General features: G+C 39.9%; 1 protein-coding gene and 1 long non-coding RNA gene across 6 annotated transcripts in view; both read right to left on the reverse strand.

Annotated features, from left to right (window-relative positions):
• The window catches only part of Prkn (parkin RBR E3 ubiquitin protein ligase), a 1,215,323-nt gene that overhangs the window by 1,161,629 nt on the left and 35,551 nt on the right, over positions 1-18,143 (reverse strand).
• LOC148006971 (uncharacterized) lies at positions 8,152-9,612 on the reverse strand. The gene is made up of 2 exons (XR_015649434.1): positions 9,517-9,612; positions 8,152-8,675 (listed from the first exon to the last, which is right to left on the reverse strand). It is a non-coding gene; the product is annotated as an uncharacterized LOC148006971 (long non-coding RNA).

An 18,143-nucleotide genomic window follows, 5' to 3' on the forward strand; every position in this document is an offset into this window, starting at 1 on the left:
GCGCGTCGTTCTTGCTGGCGGGACATTGGGCGCGCGACAAGTGGTGCCGAAACCCGGAAACCAACATCGCCGGTGCCGAGGGGACCCTTCAGTGTGCTGAAGAGGATTCAGAACTGCGAGAAGGTAAAATAAAAGGTAAGCTTCGAGAGGCATGCCCCTTTTTGGAAGAGAGCATGTCAGAAACGGAGCAGAGTGAGAAATTAGGCTTCCGAGAGGCATGCCCCTTTTTGGATTTAAGAGAGCATGTCAGAAAGGGAGCAAAGTGAAAAGGAAAAGGTTACTAAAACAAAAGTGAAAGAGATACAAAAGGCAGAAGAAATGCCCGAGGAAAAAATAGGTATGCCCCGGAGGAGGAAGTACAAGTCATCCGGAGAGGATACTTTGTATCCATTAAAAGAATTAGAAGCCTTAGAACTGGCTGGCAGTGACTCTGAGCAAGAGTTGTCAGAGTCGAAGGAGGAGGAATTAGAGGAAGAGGCAGCCATATATGAGGAAGAAAGATATGGGCCTAGGTGGAGAGCCACTGTGAAGAAACCTAAAGTTATGGATCCTTTGTGGGCAAGGCTGGTAATTTTGTTTCTTTTTTTCTTTGTGTGGGATAGAGAAGCCACTGACGGCAAGCTTAAGCCCGGACCAAAACCTCTTTGGCAAATGGTCCCTGCCTGCTTAGAGGATAAATGATGTGAGGAAGCCATTAGAGCCGTTAGGACAGGTCAGAGGGTCCTTGCAGAACAACAAGAAAGTATGTCAGAGGGAGAAAAGGTCTCAAAAGAAAAAAAGAAAAGAAAAGGAGATAAAAGGAACAGAGAGAAGGTAGAGATAAAAAATGGGGTCAGTGCAGCTTTTGTTGTGGCTCAAGTTGAGGCTATTGCTAGGTATGTGATTAGGCTCTGGAAACCTCACAGAGTCATACTGATCAGATTTGATAGAGGTAGACCGCCTGAAAATTTATTCAGGAGAATCAAACAAAAAGGTAAACTTGAGTGTGCCTACTTGGATTCCTGGTCTCAAGGAGATTTAGCAAGTGACAAGGTGCTTCTCTTAAAAAAGCAGTTTCAATCGGCCCTTGGAGCCTTGCACCTGTAGCTAAGATATGTGTAGCCACTTCAATTTTGTTTTCTGACTGGTTTTAAATGTATAAATATTCTCTACATGCCTTGGTTATGGACTATTGGCTTTTAAGTTATTGGATATGGTTCAAAAAATGTAACATTGATAACAGAAAGTTGACATAAAACTGGTAAAATTTAAAATATGCATATTTCTGTTGATACCTGTTCTGGTATTATACACGCTACTCTGATGACTGGTGAAAAGGCTCGTAATGCCATTAGCCATTGCTTAGAGGCATGGGCAGCCTGGGGGAAAGCCTGATAGTCTCAAGACAGACAATGGGCCTGCCTACACTGCTAAGTCTTTTCAGGCATTTTGCCAGACAATGGAGGTCAAACATACTACAGGATTGCCATACAATCCCCAAGGTCAAGGAATTGTGGAAAGGGTACATTGTACCTTAAAAGAGCTTATAAAAAAACAAAAAAACAAAAAGAGGGAATTGCCAGCAGCCGAACACCAAAAGAACAACTTTCTTTAGTTCTTTTTACTCTAAATTTCTTAATTCTGGATGCGCATGGCCGCTCTGCCACGGATCACCATGCTGCTACTACACCTATAACTAATGCAGAAGTAAAGTGGAAGGATGTCTTAACTGATGAATGGCGTGGCCCAGATCCCATGATTTCAAGATCTAGGGGAGCGATTTGTGTTTTTCCGCAGAATCAAGAAAATCCAATTTGGGTACCTGAGCGTTTGACTCGAAGATTGTCTTCTGCTCTTCCTGAAGATGAGACTACGAACCCTACTATTACTACTGGGAATGGTAATACAGGTTAATTCGCTCACCCTATGGGCTATTGCCAGATCCTGGCCAGTACCCATGCCAGTTCATAGCAATTCTACTGTTTTGAGAATAAGACTGGCAAGCATAATCTCTGGCCTTGGTTTCAATGGGTGCTGTCCAATGAGCAAGGGGCATATACATCCCTGACCCCCTTTGCTAGGTTGATGGGTGAGAACTTCGTGCTGTATAATGTTTCAGCTACCAGAAAAAATGATACCAGGTTGACCAATATAATAACCTCTTGGCAAATAATACTGCCACTAGTACTTCAGTATGTGTTAGATCACCTTTTTTCTTTCTGATAAGCACTAATGTCAGCAGTGGTGTTTTAAATTGTAATAGCTCTGATGTAGTCTGCTATTTAGCTGAATGCTGGGATGGCACTAATGACACCGCAGTGATGGTTAAGATTCCCTCCTTTGTGCCAATCCCAGTGGAGGCAAACCCAGATAGCTTTCATATTCTTAATTTGCAGAGAGCCAAAAGAGATTTTGGAATTACGGCAGCCATAATTTCAGCCATTGTGCTGTCTGCTGCCGCAGCTACCACAGCTGAAATTGCTATGACCAATCAAATACAGACGGCTAAGACTGTCAATCAGATTGTATAAAGAACTGCACTGGCGCTAGAGATACAAGAAGAATTTAATACCCATTTGCCATCTGGCCTTCTATTAGCCAATCAAAGGATAGATTTAGTTCAAGAACAAATTGAAGCACTGTATCATATGACACAGCTGTCTTGTGTTTCCTCCCTTAGAGGTTTATGCATTGTTCTTTTGCGAGCTAACTTTTCTCAGCATTTTCAACAGAGCAAAGAAATCTCGAATTACCTGAAAGGAAACTGGTCCATGAAAGCAGAGCAACTATCAAGACAATTGCTGATGCAGATAGCTGTCCTCAACAGCACTAGTCTGGACCCCATCACAGTTGAAGACTTTACCTCATGGATTACCAATGCTTTCTCCCTTGTTAAGGAGTGGGCGGGCATGTTTGTCCTGGGGAGCTATTGTCCTCCTGGGATGCGGAGTAGGTCTCTGGCTTATTGGCCGTTTAAAAAGAGAACATGCCAGACACAAAGTGGTTGTTTACCAGGCTATGACCACCATTAAAAAAGGTGCTTCTCCCAACATATGGCTGGCCTCTTTGAAAGATCAAGAGTTCGCCCTAGATCATTTTTGTCACAGTCATGTGGGGTCATTGTATCCAGGGACGGGCAACTTTCCTCGAACTCGGACCAACCTAAGACACGGGGCCCGGTGGCGATAGGGTAACTCTTTGATGGGTAAGGCCGAGTTTGGATGAGAACGACCTAAGACAGGAGCAATGACAAGATTGACGTGACACCCAGATCTAGACCAGTCATTTTATTAAACAAAAAAGGGGGAGATGTAGAGAGCGGCGCGGCGAAACAAAGATGGCGCCGACATCCAGCCTTGTCTGGATATAAACGACTTACTGCGCGTGTGCAGGCTTGTCCTCTTGCTAGGGCTCCCTCTAGTGGTGAACAGCGGTACTGCACATGTGCGGTTTATGCACCAGGTGTCAGTTGACCGTTAATATGCTAATGAGGTGATTCATTCTCCGCCAATCCCTGGAGGACAAGTAGTGGGGTGATCCATGCCCCACCAATCCCTGAGAGATAATTAGCATACTGTTGTGTATATAAGTCGAGCGACTTTGCTGCTCGAGGTCCCTGTTCAAGAGAGCTGTAACACTGAGAAGAGCTGTAACACTAAGAAGAGCTGTAACACAGTAAAGGCTTGCTCGCAGAAGAATCCTGTTGCCGCGCGTCGTTCTTGCTGGCGGGACATTGGGCGCTCGACACGGTACATCTACACAATTCAGCTATTAAAAACAAAGACATCATGAATTTTGCAGACAATGGAGAGAACATGAGAATATCATCCTGAATGAGGTAACCCAGTTCCAAAAGGACATGCATGGTATGTACTCACTTATAAGTGGATATTAGCCATAAAATACAGGATATCCATACTACACTCCACAGACCCAAAGAAGCTAAACAAGAAGGAAGGCACTAGCAAGGATGCTTGAATTTCACTTAGAAGGGGGAAGAAATAGTCGTAAGAAGAAAATGGAGGGGGAACTGGGAAGGAAAGGGTATAGGGAAGGGAATGTGAAGGTTCAGGAACAGGTATGGAGAACAACAGGAGAGATAGTCAGATGGACATGATAATGAATAGAAATCTACAAAGATAGGGGTGGGGACATGGGGGGCATATCCAGGACAAGGCAGAGCCCTGGGATAAGGGAGGTGCCAAAGAATCAGTGGGGGTTACTATAGCTGTGACTCACTACACTGGGGATATGGAACTTGAAGAGGCCACCTCCTGTAGGCAGGCAGGAACCCCAGGGGAGTGATAGAGACTCCAACTCACCCACAAGACTTTCAACCCAAAATCTATCCTATCTACAAGAAATGCAGGCACAGGGGATGGAGGAAAGACTGAAAGAACTGCCAACTAATAACTGGCCCAACTTGAGACCCATCCCATTGGCAAGCATGAATCACTACTAGTGATACTCTGTTATGCTTACAGACAAGACCCTAGCATGTCTGGCCTCAAAGAGGCTCCATCCAGCAGCTGACTTAGATGCAGACACACATAGTCAAACAGTGCATGAAACTTGCTGACTTTTATGGAAGAACAGGAAGAAGGATTATGGGCCATGAAGGGGATAGGAACTCCACAAGAAGACCAACAGATTCAACTAACCTGGACACTTGGGGCTCTCAGAGTCTGAATCACCAACCAAGGAATATACATGGGCTGGACCTAGGCCTCCAGCACATGTAGAGCAGGAATGCACCTTTGCCTTCACATGGTCCTGAACAACTGGAGTGGGGCTGTCCCAAAAGCTGTTGCCTGAACATGAGACATGTTCTTCTTCCTGGACTGCCTTGTTTAGCCTCAGTGGGAGAGGAAGTGCCTAGCCTTGCAGAGACTTGAAGTGTCAGATTAGGGGGATACCTAGGAGACCCCACCCACTAAGAGAAGGGGAGGAGAAATGAAGGGAGGATTGTGGGAGGGGGTGACCAGGAGGGGTACAGTGAGAGAGATATAAAGTGAATAAATAAAAAATAAAAAAAATATTTTTTAAAAAGAAGAAGTAAACAACTGGGATACATGGAAGGCCTTGGTGTGCAATAGATGCCGCCGTTCTTTGTGTCAGCTAAACTAAGGAGAGCCAGGCAGATGGGCCATCACACCAGTATTTTTACTCTTGAAGGCAGTTTAGCATCAAGAGAGTAGCCCAAAATTCAGAGACTTAAGCAGCACTTGTAAGCTAGATAACATATACCACAGACCGGAAACAATCAATCAAAAGGACTATGGGGTTGGGAAGCAGGAAACAGACCTGGCAAATACTGTAGATGAACAATCAGAGTTAATAGAGAAGACAATAAAAAATGATGGTATGAGCTTTGACCACATATGACTTAGACAGTGATAAATAAGGAAGGTATTTTGGAGTAGATCAGATTTTTCTTAATACATTGAATTGGAAGCCATTCTGAAACACAAATGGTTAATAATGTTAAACAGAAGGTAAAGCTAATAACTGATACAACTGGGGGAAGTTGAAATTTCTAAATCCATACAGAAGCCAAAGAAATACCATGGGGCCAGATCTATGTAAAGAGAACTCAAAGCTACATAAAGGACAGAAAGAAATGTCAATCAATTCAGAAAGATATGTAAATATGAATATAGTCAGGAAGTAATTTGTTTAAAGTCATTAATTCTCTAATTAGTCTGTACATTTAATGCAAATCTAATAAAAACAACATACAATATAGTTCTGTGAAGCTTAATGAAATTATTCTAGAGTCATTTAAATTATGATCTTAGAATAGTTGTTCTAAAAAAGTAAAGGAGACCCTGACTTAGAGGTTATTGAAATATGTCATAAAAACACAGTAATGTATTGCTAACTTATATGTAGAAAATGTATTAGATTGGGAAGTCCAAAACAGATGTAAGCATGTGCGATTATGTTAAATAAGAAAACCCACCTCAAATCAAGATGTAAAGGGATAACCGAAGGAGCGACACCAGCGAAAGGATTTTCTTTTGAGATGTGTTGAAGATGGTGGAAGACACCCAAGCTTTTCATACACAGACAGAACGATCCTAATGACAGCGATAACAAATTTTCATTGGAATCCAGAAAAGCCATGGACTTAAGGGATCCATGGATTTTTAATAGGAGGTGGGTCAAAGTTGAAACCAATGACCACAGTGAAATGAAGCCTTCACCGAGGAAGTACCCAGAAGCACTTAGTGATGATAGAGATTGCTCTTAAGAGCAGATGGTTTGGGCCTGGCAAGATGACTGTTAGACAGAGGCATTTCCCGTCAAGCGTGACAACGTGAGCTCAACCCCTGAAGGACCCTTATGTTGGGAGAATTTCCTCCTGGAAGTTCTCTTCTGCTTCTACACATAGCATGTAAGTACATATACAAACACATGCACACGCATATACACATGTGCATGAATACACACAAATATACACATAAAGAAATGTATAATTTTCTTTTAAAAAGAGCAGCCGATTTGGAATCTGACTCACTGGAAACAAAGAAATAGCAAAGTCAAAAAAAATTAATAATGAAGTTTACTGTCAGAGTAAGCTTGCCAAGTTTTAGATTTCTGCACTGTCTGTTCAGAAAAATGGCATAAATTGGATTGTAATGAAAACAGCTAGCCAATAATTCTGCAGGTCAGTAATGCTGGCTCTGAAGCTCCAAGAAAAGTGCCAAAGACCTGAGGAGAGAGCCTCCATTATTATGGAAGGGCAGAGGCATGGAAGGAAAAAAGTGACAGCTAAATGTTATGACCTTTAAATTAGGTTTAAAACATTACGTCAAGTACCTGTGAATCAATGAATATTGTAGAAATCACTAGAAAAGCTCCTGGCTGTGTTTCACTTCCCAGTTTCTTACATGGTAAGACTCAGAACAACTGACTTCCTGGGTCTGTTGGTTCTCGCCTTTAGACTGGACATTGTATGAGAGCATCTCTCTGGCTCTGGGCAAGGCACTAATTCATGGTATCCACACACCGTATGCCACATGCCGTCAGAATTTTCAGTATGGTCTGCTATTTATAAATGATAAAAGGTCTAGGTGTGCTTGTTACACTTCAGTTATTAATCTACTGCAATTCTTCCTTAAACTGAGTAAGCAGAGTGCACCAATGTCTTCAAAGGCCTCACAGCCCCCACCCCCACCCCAGTCCAGTCCCAGGTCTAGACTGAGCCAAGTGAACAGCCGTCCACAGTAAGCGATGTCTAGGGAAGTGGCATGATGGAAAGAATGAGAGCTACCCTCAAAGAGGAGAAGAGACGCTTACAGCAATATGAGGACAATGACAGATTTGCCACACATGACAGACTTCTGTTTGACCTTTGGAATGAATCAATGTCACTGTCCCTAAATGGTTAGTTTCTGTGTATTCTAAGAGTCTATATCTATGAGTGAGTCCTCACTCTTTGACAAATGGTGCAGAGTTCAAAACAGGTAGCAAAGAAAGATATACTTAGCTTCTGAAACTGTCTTCAAGAACAATGTCTTTAAGATCGTGGACTCTGACTCTTTATTTTTGTAATAATGTAGAAAAAAAGAGAAAATATTTACCAGCTACTACTCATTGTTGAATTTGCTTCTGCTCTCTCCGTCACTCTGCTCTGCAATGCTGTCTGAGAGGAATGCACTCAGCTTATGACTGACTTATGGTAGAGGGCTGGTTGTCAGTCGTGAGAGTGAAGAGTGACTGTCAAGCGTACTCTTATTTGCTGCTGTGTCACCTCAGGTGTTGGTGAGCCTGCAAATTTTCTGTGAAAAAATAACTTTTCCTAGATAGATTTAAGTGGCTCTACTCTATAGAAGCCTTATTTGACTATCTATAGAAGGCATATTTGACTATCAAAAGGTAAACTATTTAACATGTACAGTTTGACATACATGGGCATGTATCCATTAAATGTCCACCACAATCGAGTGCTCTGTATCTGTTTGGTCCAAATACCCTTTCTCTAAAGGATAAACGCTTTGCTTGAGTGTCAAGAGCAATCAAGTGAAAACCATGATCTGAGAGTTACGCTTCATGGTTATACTTCCACTTTTACCTCTGCTTCATGGCGTCTCAGGAATCTAGCTTTGTGGGGGAATATGGTAATGAGGCAGGAACTGTGAGTAAGGGCTGAAGTCTAGCAGTCTGGGAAGCCATGTTTTAAACCCTCCTTTATTGTAATTTCTTTTTTTCAAAACTAAGTACATTTTCAGTGTTAACATTAAACATTCCTGCCTATTGGTAGCAAAGCTCTTTAGGCATACTGTCTCCTGCTGCCACTCCCCCATTAGACAGCAGTTGCCAACAGCTCCTTGGCTAAGAGTGGGACTTCATTCATGCTCGTCTCTGCTCCCCATGCTGTGTTCACCCTGGCTTGTGCTTACACAGGGCTCATGCATGCTGCCATAGCCTCCATGAGTTCATATGTGCAGCTGTTCTACTGTGTCCAGAGGTCACTGTTTCCCAGTGTTCATTCTACCTCTGACTCGCAGGGTTTACTTCTGCCTCCTCTTCTATGATGGCCCCTGCACCTTGAGAAGAGTGATACAGTCCAGATGTTCCATTTAGGGCTGAGTGTTCTGCAGTCCCTTAAATCTCTGTATCTTGCCGGTTGTGTGTCTCTGCATTAGCTGCCACTCCAGTTCTTCTCCAATGAGTGTGGTGATAGGAACGATCTATGGGAATAATGCTAGGTCATCAGGAGTCCATTTAATACTGCCCTTAGCAGAAAAATAATAGTAGACAGCCATAAATTCATGAATATACGGCAGCACACATTGAATTTGGTGTGTGAAAAAGCAAACACATGAGGAGACACAAAGTTGTTGAGATTGAAGAGAAAGTGGATAAGAATAGGGAGGGTGAATACAATCAACTCTCAACTTACCGTACACAATTTTCACTAATAAAAATGTGAAAAAACACTGCTGCTTATGTTTGCTCTTTTTGTTTCTGTTTTAATTTTCAGTCATATTAAGATGAAGTTTTATCTTCGTCAAATTATGAAATGGATTAAATTTGATTCTGGTTCACTCTTCAAATGGTGTTAGGTGTTAGGTACACAGCCACACATATGGGAGTATGCAGCAGGGTCAGGGTTCCTGACCTATACAGCCAACGTCTGTGAGCAAATGTAAAGTTACCCTGGAACTGAACCCAATAAGCAGCCTGGACAAACAGAGAAACAGTGGGCAGCCAGGCTCTCAAGCCTAGCAGATCTGCCTCCAGTCCTAAGGCCTTCCAGTACGGTGCTCACTTCCATAAACTCCCTTCTCTAAAGACAAGATCGCCTGGCCTTCTAAATCAAATTTTTTTAAAAACCAAGACATAAACTCAGCACTAAAGATAACTAGTGAGTAACAACATAAATGCAAATACTTTTATGGAATAAATGATGCTCATTCTTCTCATAAATTACTTCTACATCTACCTAGGCTTTGGGAAGAATACAGTGGATATTCTTCTAAACATAAGATCCAACAGACATTTTTAAGGTTGCCCAACTAGAGATTTTACCATCAAATTGACACTATTCTTTTCACAGTATTCAGAAGGAGATAAATATTGAAAACAGGACTGCGAAATCCATGCTCCTCTCTCAAGTTGATGTTACTGCAAGACAAACAGAACAAAAAGTAGTCACAGTGGAGGGGCTTCTCCTTTGCTCTCTCAGTTCCACATGTAGGTTTTAATGTCTAAAACTTGCCATGGAGATTTCTCTCTGCTCAACAGCAAAAACCAACACGTTAACTTTTTCATCTTATTTTCCTTCATATAAAAAGAAAACACAGAAGCAAAATAATGTATCAGCAAAAATACAGGAACTGGTCAAGTTGTTGGCAGGTGTGAAGTTACATAAACAATCAGAGGGAACTAATCTCATAATGTTACATTGTTTCAGAATCCTACAAAAGTGATTATATATTAAAAAGATTCCTAGAACAAAAAATACTAACAAATCCAACTTCTTTTAAAAGTTTTATCATATTTCTTTATGGACTTTTGCATTTATTATGACACAGGGATGTGTTATGATGTGCACCATATGAGTATGCCGAGGACAGAGGATGACGTGAAGGAGTTTTCTTTCTGTTGTATAGGTTCTGGGGATGGAGCTCAGGTCATCAGGCCCCCTGGCCCCTACACATCATAAGCCATCTCACTGGCCCAGTGAATTTTACTAGAAACTTTAATAGCAGATTTGGAGGGAAAGATTACCACTTTTTTCCTTCATCTTAAAATGTTATTTAATGAGCATATATGATTAAAAAGGCAAAGTAGTTGACATTTTTCTGAATCATCTCTATATGTGCTTCTCCAATAGTGAAGGGAAGGAGAGCATCTTATTCTGGGCCTGTGTTGTCGTCTAAAACAGTAGCAACTAAGAAGTAGCAATTTAAATTTAAGTAAAATCTAGTTTTTCAGTAACACTGACTACTCAGTCATCATCAATGACTACATAAGACACAAAGTAGAATGTCTTCAACATTAAAGATGCCATTGGAAAGAGCTGCCTTTTAAAAACTGATACCAGTTGACCTACAGGGAAAAAATTTTCTTGTCTATGCTAAACCAGCAATCTCAGATCATTAAGGAGGACTGTACTAAAGAAGGGAATGCGGTCATGGCTAATGAGAAAGTGTGTCCTAAATCATATGTGTTTGGGCTAGTGACTATGGTGGATGCTATTTCCAGCATCTAGTACATTCACACAAACGTCACATTTTAAAGGTTTGTGAACTTGAAAAAAACTAGAATTTACTATAAAATGAGTGCTACTAGCATCTATCCTTCCTAGACAGTGTGTGTGTGTGTGTGTGTGTGTGTGTGTGTGTGTGTGTGTGCGTGCGTGTGTGTGAGTGTGTGTGTATGTGTGTGTCTTTGTCTTGGGGAAACAGAAAGGGAAGAAACAAAATAAGAATTTGAGAAAAATACAATATTTTTTTCTGGAAAATAAGTCAAAGGAGTAAGTTCTTTTAAGAAATTAGCACCTGAAACAATAACAAAATCCCGTAAGATGAGAATTTAGGAACAAAATCCCACCCTGCTGTATTTGAGAAGGAACTGGGTGAAGCGGTAATGATACAACTCACAAGCTAATAGTAAAGGGAAGCTCGAGCTACAACACTTGTGCAGCTGATATTTCATTACAGATTACACATTCCCTATTAGGATGTTTATTTAATATTCTTGATTTATCCTCATCATTGGAAGAAGATGTTCCAGTCAATTTAAAATTAATAGACTGCCTTCCGTTTGAATATGCAGGCCAGATTTTACTGATGTGGTGTGAGTGCCACAAAAGACCAATTATCTCTGCTGAAGTATGCTGAGATCCTCGGGCCTTCTTCAATGTTTTCTACCCTTGAGATTCAAAACTGAACTTTTCTGCCAAGAAAATTGAGACAGCATAAATTGCAGGCATTAAGAATTAAGCTGCACTAAAAGTATTCCAGTTTTTCATGGCTTTCTATACAATTCAAAAATTATATCTACTTTTCAAGGTCACTAAATATTTCATAAAGTTAAGGATCCCATCTCCATAGTAATTAATATCACTGGATAACTGTTATTAAGTAAATGCTACACCATATTCCTTAATGTTGACTTAGAGATGCAGGGCAGCTAGAAAAACAAGCCTAGCTCCTGGGGTCAGAGGTCGGGAACTTATTATTACTTCTGTTGATTCTATAAAGCTGTTTGCACATATATAAACGAAGCATGCAGAATAATGTGTGCATTATTAGGTCACCTTTGCTGCAGAACACAGGAAGGTTGCTTTTCATAGACTGTGGTCAATGTTAGCAGGGAAAATTACTTGAAACAGAGCCAGAGACAAGCATCTTATGATTTTAAAAAAGAGAGCATAATAAGATGGTCTCCCCATAGATCTAGCAATGTAAACACACAGATGTAACATATATAATTATTTATTTTAGCAAAAGATGCTTATAAAAAGAATATCTTAAAATTTAAAAGATAATCAACTTTTAATATGAAATATAGGTTTTGGATTTATGACACTTGCGCCTATCATATTAAGTACCATGTCCAGAAGTCCTTCTGCCACTTTTAAAATCAGACCCCAACACTGCCTTGTTGTGTGTTTACTCAAATTACTTTTCTCCTCTTGGTGCCAATGCTCTCCTGTCTAGGATGTGAGTGATGTGCCCACTGCACAGTGCTGTTGGAGAGATAGAATGTGCAGTGCCCATGTGGACTGTGAAAGCTAGATGTACATTTAGCTGTTGCTGTCCTCTTTGTTTCACACTGGGTAATGTAGACTGTTGGAAGTATACTGTTGGCCAGACACGTATAACGTGCTTACATTTTTCCACTTTTAATTAATAAAGAAGCTATTAGCAAGAATTAATATCTCTTCAATATTCCAGAAATGTGTATGAATATTAAAAACTACACTACATAATTTTAAACGGCAATTTGAATAGAAATATCCAGCATGTGTTAACAATGCTATTCCCAAAACACAAAATTTATTAAATGAAAATCTCAGTGCCAGGCACAGGATACCTCCCCAAGAGTTACTTGTCAGGGAGGCCTCAGAGATATCCAATATAACACAGGCTGTTGTCTGTCCACCAGAACTAGATGGTAAGACCCTATTCTGAAAGATACCACTCAATTTGGAAACGGAACATAGAGAAATATATCTTGAGTTGACTAGAAAACTGTTTCTGCTTACCTTACATGGTTCAGGAAGGTACCATGAAGGCAGCTGCAGGAGAAAAGGCACCAGTGATTGTATGCAGTTTTGACCAAGCATACTACCACATAGAGCTTTGAGCTACTGGCAAGATGTGCCCACTGGTATACCAGTGGCATGAAAGTTACAAGGACTTTTAAGGCATGCTTCACAGGAAGAACCTCACACCTGGTATTGTAAACTTTGTCAAAAACCTGAACTGGGGAGATCATAGGCCTTTGCAGTGACCTTCTGTTATTGTTAAATTAATCATACTGTTAAACTGTATTCCAAATATTTATTTTTATGCCCATATACTTTCACTGCTCTCAACTTAGGTCAGAGAAACTTCTCTTTATAGTAGGTACAGCTAATGAAGAAGCCTGTAACTCTTCAAAGTGCCAATTTTGAGTAAGTTGATTTTCATCTGTGTGTACTCATCTGTATCAAACTCTCCCAGCAAGGCCCCGAGAACATTGTAAAAGAAGGAATGTAAGTACATATGGACAGGGAAAGAGCTGTGAAGCCAACTTCTTAGACATTCTGTGGCTCGTACCAACTCCCAGAAGCTGTGGTTATCTATACAAGATCAAGCCAGTTAAAGTCCACTGCATCAGGAAGGATCACCAGAGGCCTCATCCCTACCAGAGGAGCTAATTGACAATTGACAACTGTCAAAGAAAGGAGAGTTATTCTCCTTTGGGGATGTGGCTACTGGTATGTTGCTCAGGTCCCAATGGATGGCCACACACTTATGTGCATATGGGCAGCACAAATTAGATTCAGGGAGTTATTAGTAACAAGAAGATAAAAGAGGACATGAAGCTGGGAGGGAAATGGGCTGGGAATACCAGAGGTTAAAAGGGGTAGTAGTGGATAGATATGATCATTATGCCTATATAATCACACAGAACCCCAAATAATAAAAATGAGGTCATTAGAAAAATGAAGCTACACAAATCCCCATACATCTTTACCACTTTCGTAAGGAACTATGATGCTTAGGGTTTTGTTGTCAACTTGTCACAGCAGGATATCTGTGAAGAAGGAGCCTCAACTGAGAAAATGTCTCCATAAGACTGGCCTGTAGGCAAGTCTATAGGAGCGTTTTCAAGACTAATAGGGCTGTGGAAGGGCCCAGCAGACAATAGGTGATGCAGCTCTTGGCAAATAATCCTGGGTTGTATAAGAAGGGAAGCTAAGCAAGCCACAGAGAGCGAGCCTATCAGCAGTGCCCTCCCTTGGTTCCACTTCAGTTCCCATCTCCAAGCTCCTTCCTTGGGTTCCTGTCCTGACTTCCCTAAGTTATAAACTATAACTACCCAAAATGGTAAGATGAAATAAACACTTTTTGTTCTAATTGCCTTTGGTCAGTATTTTATCACAACAACAGAAAGAAAACTAGGGTAGTAGTTGAAAAGCCAACTCATTCGTCCTCTGGTGCAAATAAATTACACATTGTGTAGTTTACACAGAAAGAAAGGAAAACAGAAGGGTTCTACTAATTAAAAGAAAAACCAGCTAAAATACTAGTATCTATGCCCACCATTACCAGCATACAGATGGCTAACTATGTTCTTTCTTGTGACCAAGGATTCTAGACAACATTCATCAACAAAAAACATTTCCCCAAATGGAAGGAGCCATTTTTTTCCCCGATAAACCCTTCTCTATCATAATGTTTTTTCTTCTTTATTCCTCAACTCGGTGAATGTTAATTGCAGGCATCTTTTGCTATCTTTCTCTATTTCTTTCACTATTAATGATGTGCCAAATATTATATAAACCTAAGTGCTCCTCTTGGATGGAGTGGCAGGTAGAGGAGGAAGAACAAGAATATCAGTTCCCATCCTGAAAGAGCAATGTACAAATTATTGGACAGGTAGGCCAGTGTCATGTCTCTCATGCACCGCTCAAGTTAGGAATATAGTGGCTAAAGCAATATAAATGATTTTTAAAATGTCAAACATAGTATAAAACAAATTACATTTTTCTCCAAAATAGAAGTAATCCTTAAGGTGAAAAATGATGTTTTCAGCATTAGTTAACTATAAATATTAACATGGTTTATTAAAACCTAAAAATAAGTAAAATCCTTTTAAGTAACTGTGCATAGCTGATTTTGAAGTTCTGAGCATGCTTCAGTTGAATCAAACATTATCTAATAAAGGAAGGAGTAAACAATATATACTGAGTGCATAGACAGGAGGAATAAGATGGTTTGACAGGAGTTTTGTCTTCTTTATGTTGTCTTGTACAAATGGGGTGGGGGTACTTAACCAAAGTATAGTGAACCATCTGTACATGCTGGAGGCTTTGTCTTTTAGGCTAAAAGTAAAGTATTTGGGACATTCAATGAAGGTCCACAAATCATCAAAATAAACCAATATTCATAAGGATTGACATGAAAAGTGTATCCTTAGCTACTTCATTCTTAACAGCAGTAATCTTAATACAATATGATTAGAACAATAATCATATTAGTCAGCTCTCCCTACTGTAATAAGATACAAGTTAAAGCAACCCCAATTTGAAACTTCAAATTCCAAATGCTGTAAAATCCTAAATATATGTTGCTCAAAATGTTTGGGTCTTACAGCATTCCGAATCTCAGATACTCTAATTAGAGACATTTAACCAGTATAGTTAATACAAACATTGCAAAATGAAAACTACAAGTTAAAGCATTTACTGTGGCCCTACGCTTTCCAGAAGGAATCCTACTAGTTACTTCTTTAGTGGCTATAACAAAACACCAGCCCAATGCAACTAGATAGGAAAGGGTTGAAGTAATGCCAGCAGGAGACTGAAGAAGCTGGCGGACTTGGATCCTCAGACAGGAAGCACAGGATGATGAATCCCAGTTTTTGGTTCCCTTTGTCCTTTGTTTTTCAGCCCAGGAACCACTCCATGGGACAGTGCCACTCCCAGTCAAGGTGACTCTTCCATTTCCCTAACCTAATCTAGACAATGCTCACAGGCATGTGCAGATACTAACTAATGTAGATGATTGCACACATGCATATGGTCCACTCTAAGTCCTGTCATGCTAACAACCAAGATAATCTGACAGGGATGTTCAACTTGTTAGACTGGTTGCTTGAATAACAACCAAAACCACATACATATTTTCTTAGACTCCTGGTGGTAGGTATCCAAACTCTGTGTGCCAGCAAGGTGCAAATTATGAGGTCCTCTGGCTTCTAGATAGCTGTTATCATCTGTCCTCACACGGCAAGGAGAGAACAAGCGCAGGCTTTGTGGTATCTCTTCTTATAAAGTCTCTGGTCTCATAAGGGCTCCAGCTTCATGACTTCCTCCTACTATAACTACCTCCAACAACACCATCTCTAAATGACATCAAATCGAGGGCTCATTCCTTAACAGTAATTGAGGGAAGAGTAGACAAGATTGAGTCCATAACTGCAAATGACATTGGACTGGCATGGAAAGTCATCCTGAGCACTTGGCAATGCATGGAAATTGATTATCAACATTAATTTCTGTTCATAAAGCATGATATTATAAAAGAAAGAGCCACAAAACATTAGATTAGCAGGACCCGAGTCTCCTCCTGAGGACAGATGAAGAGGAAATTTCCTTCTGGTTCCTCTATCTAGGAAAGGTATTAGATAAGTAATGCTCATAAACCATCGAGCTCTTTTTTAACATGGCCACCTTACTGCATAGGTTATGGGTTTGAAATGACGGAAAAGTAACACACTGTTGATTATAAACAAATTACATAAAATACAAAAATTACCCTTCTGAGAAACAGTAACAATCTGTTACTTAAGACATAAAGGTAAATTTTCCCACCTGCTCTACACTTTTTTTACAGGCCAAACCTAGCAGGAATCTCTAATTATCATAGCAGTGGGATGGCTTAACAAGGGTGTCACTGGCTCAAAAATGCAATTTGATTCTCAGCATGACAGCAAGAATGGCAATTTACAACCTCCAGCCAGTATGTATGAATATTAAGATTTTGATAATTTACACAATAGAGAGCTTATTGCTCTTGGACTGGTTGGAACATCAGAAAGAGATCTTTTTAGGGCCCTTACATTAACACTACATTTATTACCTTGTGCTACATTTCAGGTACAAAAATTCATAGTAGTCCATCGATACTGGGGCATCCTTGTTACTATAGCTTCTGTGTTCACACTAGGGTCATAGTTTGCTTAAATAAATATCCTGAACTGAAAAAAAAAAATCAAGTCATTGGGCAAATGCCCAAATTACAAATAGTATTGTGAGTATTGTGTTATATATGTTTAAATTTCACCATCATAACAATGACTTTTATAAAAACACAAAACATAATTCCTTCTATTTGAGGTTTAAGAACAAGCAAAATTAATCTATAGTGAGATGTCAAAAGTAATTATGAACACTGAAATTTGAAACTTTTTGAATGTTGGTTCAAAGAATTTTGTATTTTGGAGCATTTGGATTTCAGATTTTCAAATTAAGAAGGCTTAACTAGCAAAGTCTATGGAGATATTCTAAAAGCCAAACTCCTTCTAAATGTTAACTCTTACAGTCTTGAACACAAGGCACTGTCAGTTAGCATTCAATGAGTGAGAAGCTTCATGAGTTAGAAATATTGTACATCTCAATATAGATGGTCAGAACATGAGTATATGCATGCAGAAATATCTCTATAGGCAAGACTCACAAATTTCAGTATCTGCAATTTTTATCTTAATAAAAATGGACAAAAACACACACCAAATGTTAGGTAACTTTCTAATAAAAATAAAGAATAGAACAAAGATGTTAGACAACTATCTAATAAATATACAACTCCCATCATCTTCCATAAAACAAAATTTTCAGTGGCAACTACACTTGAATAAGTACCAAGTGTTTATACCTTTAGTGGGTTTTAAAACCCATCTCCTTGTGTAGCAGTGTTACATATTTTACATCTCAATGTGGCCACAACTCCTAATCCTCCTGCCAAGATCCCCACATAAGCCAGCTATTGATAAAACAATTGCCACTCCAGTAAGGAGTTTTATTTATTCTCTTTGCTTATCAGCTTAATACGTAGGAGATATACACTTGAAAAGGATCAGGTTTTGCTGCAAACAGGACTAAATGATTATGGAGTGGGCATCTTATAATTGTGTTTTTGCTTTCCTTGGTTGTTTCTCAAGGACTATGAAAGAAATTGAACCATAAAGCTTAACCTGACATAAAGGTGTTAGCCTACAACATTAAACCACACAGATAAGCGAGACAGTTATTTTATGAGAAAAAAAGCACTGTTCCCCATTATCCTTTTGAGATTTTATAAAGGGACTAAATATGATGCATTTCTAAGTCATGTATCCCCTACTTCCTGTATTTGTAAACAGGAGTATGTTTTTGCTGCCCCTAATTTGTCAAGATCAGGTGAACAGAATGGTTTTACAGAGCACAGGCTTCA

Source organism: Rattus norvegicus, chromosome 1 (assembly GCF_021556685.1).
Source record: "Rattus norvegicus strain SHRSP/BbbUtx chromosome 1, alternate assembly SHRSP_T2T, whole genome shotgun sequence".
In the NCBI taxonomy this organism is placed as follows: Eukaryota; Metazoa; Chordata; class Mammalia; order Rodentia; family Muridae; genus Rattus; species Rattus norvegicus.